Source organism: Protopterus annectens, chromosome 5.part1 (assembly GCF_019279795.1).
Source record: "Protopterus annectens isolate FY-2018-M chromosome 5.part1, PAN1.0, whole genome shotgun sequence".
Lineage (NCBI taxonomy): Eukaryota > Metazoa > Chordata > Ceratodontiformes > Protopteridae > Protopterus > Protopterus annectens.
In genome coordinates this window covers 629,785,040-629,789,926 of record NC_056736.1, presented here as the reverse complement: position 1 = coordinate 629,789,926, position 4,887 = coordinate 629,785,040, and the positions used below count along the sequence as shown (strand labels likewise).

General features: G+C 37.7%; 1 non-coding gene across 1 annotated transcript; it reads left to right on the top strand.

Moving 5' to 3' along the window:
• The first annotated feature begins 500 nt into the window (after positions 1–500).
• On the top strand, positions 501–573 carry TRNAV-CAC. The gene has a single exon. It is a non-coding gene; the product is annotated as a tRNA-Val (tRNA).
• Positions 574–4,887: the final 4,314 nt, after the last annotated feature.

The following is a 4,887-nucleotide window of genomic DNA, read 5'->3' as shown; positions in this document are numbered from 1 at the left end:
AAGTGCCTGAAAAGGGAGGCATGAATATGTCTGTGTGTATATGGTTAATTAAGCATCTTGTGGTCCTTGTGATTGCTTATCTAGTATTGTTTCTTTGTATTTACAAGTGTGTATATATAGTGTTTTTGTACAGCTTGTCCCATGTAAAAAAAAATTTTTTTTCTTTTGCTGTCTCAGAAAAATAGTTTAACTTTCTATTTGCAACAAGACAGTTACAAGATGCAAATTTATGGATGATGTCCCAGAGTGAACACTATCTGCCTAGTGTGGGTTGTGCAGGGTGAGACAAATTCCTTTATGTAGAAATGCAAGGTATGAATTGAGAAAACAAGTGAAAGTGGGACGTTCATGATATACATTAAGGTAACACTTGTGAATTGGAGGGAAAACAAAAAAAAAGAAAGGGAGCAAAAAAATTCTAAATGGTAGACAGCATGTACATAATACCCTAGGATGAAAAATAAACAGGCATTAGACTGCTTGGAAAGCTAAGGCTGCAAGTTTCTGTAGTGTAGTGGTTATCACGTTCGCCTCACACGCGAAAGGTCCCCGGTTTGAAACCGGGCAGAAACATTTTAATTGTATGTTCTTGTAATCAAGTTTCATGAAATAGGGCAATGAACACTAGCACATGTTGCTGTCAATAGTTCTTTATTTTCTCATTACTTAACATGGATTATTTAACTGAATGGCTGAGGCAGATAGTTTTGAATGAGCCATTGATTTTTTTTTTGTGTGTGTGGAAGTTATGAGAAAAACAGTTGTTACTACAGTGGATGACAGACTGAATATTTGGGGAGGAAATGAAACTTACTTTACTGAATTTCCATACTGTAGTGGTTGTTGCATTTTCCTACCATGTGAAAGGTCCCTGGTTCAAAACCCAGTGGAACAGTTTTTCTCCAACTATTTATTTGCATTCAGGTTTGAATGACATACATGCTGAACACAGACAATGTAGTTTACTTGTGGGCAGGTTTAGATGATGCAGGGGCTCAACACTGTACATAGCAGAATACTGCCAGAGATATTTTTCACATTCACTCAAAAACTAAATTCTGTTGTTAGTTTCTTTCTTTTTCCTGTTCCAGTGATTGTCAGTTCATGCATGGGTTGCAGTTGCTTTGTTTTTTGGCCCTTAAAAATAACAGCCTATCTTAATATGTCTCAAATCATGCATAGAATTGATGTAAAAGGTTTGAGAGGTGTGCTAAATCATTTTAATTATGTTTATGCTCAGTGTGTTACATTCTGTTTATGCTCAGCCTGCTACATTTCCCCGCACTAGTGGTTTCACAGTTTTGCATCAGTGAATACCGTCTGGCAGCAATCTTTTATTTGATTTTGTTGAACCAGTTGAGTACATTTAGGTTTCAGAAAATATAGCTCCTCACCTTCTAAACTTTCATTTTCTGGTAAACCATTGTGCAATTCTTTAAAGGGGTTGTCCCAGAAATGTTTTCTTTTCATTCTGGTCCTATTTACTTTTTCAGCATGCCTTTCTGAGCATGCTTTAACTTGTCTAGTTGAAGGAGGGGTATCTTCAGGAATTTTCAAAGTTGTTAGCCAGAGTCCATCTTAAATTGCAGTTCTAAACGCAGCAGTTCTCACTTTGAGACATTCTTTAGTTTAGTCTGTACGTTTTACCCTCAGGAAAAATAGCCTTTCAGTGATCTAGAAAGCATATGAAAATGCAAGGCTAATATATTAGTAAACAAAGTGTAGTGTTCCTTTCATTTTATATTTTATATTTTTGCTGATTTTTGAATGCTAGCCAAGTGCAGTGATTTTATGACATGATCACTATTAGCTCTGTAGTCTGTAGAAGGTATTTTAGTGATGTAAGTTTCAAACAATAGTAAAATTTTTATGTTTTATTGTGCTCTGATTTCTGAGTACTAGCCAAGTGTAATGACTTCCTGACCTGGTAGTAGCTCTGTAGAAACCCAGTCTTTTCTGGGTTTTTTTTTTCATTTTCTTAGTAAAATTTGTACCGATTTCTGAATACTAATCAAGTGCACCAAGTTTATGACCTGACTGCTTCTAGTTCTCTAGAAGCATGAAAACAAACGTTTCAGTGTAGACATAACAGCTATATATGAATTACATCTAATATATATGACCACAAGATCATATAAAGGTACTGGTAAAGAAAGTATCTTGGACTGGATACTGACATCTAATCCCACCAAAATTACCCATGGAGGAAGTATGGCCAACACAATGATCAGAACCCAGCCTTCGCCATATTGAAGCTCACCAACATTCATAGAAACATCCAATGTAAAGCAATCTCAAATCCTGATAAGAAAATGTTTTTGTCTGTCTTTATGCAGCGCAACTGGGACCCATTAAAAACACTGTCATTAGATGTTGCACTGTCTCACTTCAGCAAAATCGTCCTCTCCGTATCAAACTCCCTTGCAACACAACATGGAGTCAGATTTAAACCTGCACCATAGCTAATTCCAGATATGAAAAAGATGATGCTGACCAGACATAAATCATAGCAATATGGCATTTAGAAAAAAACAAATGGTCAGCAGCAGTCTTCAGACTTGCAATAACCTAAAGAAGAATACAAAACTACACAACCCTACAGGAAAAGCATAGTAAAGCTTGACAACAGTTTTGGTCAAGAATCAATAAAATTATTCGGCCAGTAAAAGAATCACAACCCTGCCCTGTCACACACAAAATAAATTGTAACATATCGGGCAGAATTAATTCATTGTACTTAATTCCTGCTGACCCCCTTAATGCACTCAGTATTATTTTATTTATTTCTTTGCAGTCTCTTAGCCAGGTAGATGAGCAGGTCCACAGAACCTTTTCGGACACGATCCGGACACAGTAACTCAAACTATCAGTCATTAGAGGAAGAATAATTTATAGGCAGTAGTGCTTAACACAGTAACTTGCAGTGAACATGAGATGATGGAATATTGCTTAAGGTTTGTAATAGTAATACATGCAGTAATATATGTAGGGAATAGGTTTGTATGATGTAATATAGGAGTTAAAAGTAATTAAGAGAAAGATTTCATAGCAAGTAGCTTAAGTTGAACAAAAGCATTAGTAGGGATTGTAGTAGAATGTCAGTAATTAGGGAAAGAGATAGTTATTAGAATAAAAAGTATATGAAGAGTGTCTGTGTTAAACAATAGAGTAGGTTATACTGAGTTTCACCTGCTTCTCGGAAACAAGTAGAAATAACTCTGATGTAGACGTATTCACTTAAAGCATGTTGAAATGACTTTAGACTTTGATTGATTTGCCTTTCCCTTAGAATGTTATTTCATATGGCTGGTCCAGTATTAGTGAAGGCTATTTCACCGATCATGTTCTTAACCTTGGTTGAGAAAGTGTCAGAGCCTCCTGTTGTGTTCTTAGTTTGCAGGTAGCATTCTTGGCGAGAAGTATGCTCAGCGGGGTCAGTATCCAGTTATTAGGATCTTATAAATCAAGATTGCATGCAGTGAGCTAGGCCTTTCGGTAAAAGTAAGCCAATTAACTTGGGATAATAACATTATCAGTGGTTATTTAAAAAAAGAAAAAAAAAACTTTGACACATTTTTGTTTAAATATAAACAGTCAGTCATCAGACGTATCATTGAGTGCAGTGCCCCCTTTTGTATGTACCTCACCAGCCATATCCAACAAATGGAACGTCCAAAGAGGTTCCTCACTAAAAGAATACAGGGCATAAGAAAATTCCTATGCAGACCACCTCAGAGCCTATTCCTGTACTCTATCTCCTGCAGGCTGTTAAGGGGAGATCTATGCCTGGCATACAAGGCATTGTAAGACCCTACTCTGATGGACATCCTGCATATCCACAAAACAAACAGCAACAGAATTACCTGTTCTAAAGATTTAAACCTTGCCTGTGATATTAATAGGACCTGCTGGAGAGACAGGTATGTGTCCCAGAGACTTCCCCATCTCTGGAATAGGCTCCTTATAAATGTGAAGTAGAGTTCCTCCCTAATCCATTTCAAGCGTAACTTGGACAACTGGATGGGGAACAGGAACTTCATCCCTGGATTGGCACCTATGTCGCTAATGGACACAGGCAACCTGTAAATGGTTCATCTTCCAGGTCCCTGTTTGTAAATGTTTAATCTCCCAAACACCTGCTTACACTTATCAAGGGTACCTGAACATGACAGAGATTTGGGATGTATGGCTAGGCTTAAAAAGGCCCTTGTGGTCATTAGCCTAGTAAACACCTATGAACCTATGAGGCTGTGTAGAAATTAGCACCATGCTGTTGGTATATTTTTCTCCAAGGTAACTGTCCAGTCTTTCCATCTAATTTCCTAGAGATATACATGGTCTTATTTCAGGTAAGAGAGAATTCCATGATGTGAGAGTGTTCAATCTCGCCTTTGTTCTTACACATGGGTTCGGAGCCGATCCTCGGCTCTGTGCCGGCCGACTGCAAGCTCTGCATCGAGAAGAAGCTCGAGGACATCTAATACCCACAATCCCCCTCTGCCTTTACCCCAGATCTAGTTTGCCGCTGCTGCATACGCATCGCTGGAGGCTAGCTCGAGGCTTTTTACAGATAAGATTTTAACTAATTTGGTTAATTTTCAAAAGAACTTCTTTAAGATCTATAGTTATTGAAAGTTAGTGTACGGTGTGTGAGTAGAGCAGAATTCTCGGTACCATTAGATTAGTTTAACTTAGTTTAACTATCTGGTATAGAGTTTTTCGGGGCCTACCACCCCTACTTGGATTGACAATCGGACTTACAAAATACCAGATTTGACTTTTTGTTACCTGGATTGACTCTTACTGGACTTGACTGTTTCTTTCTCTTTTCATTATGTCTGAGAAAATAAAATCTGGCTTCAAACGTTGTCAGTGTGGCCAAAAGAT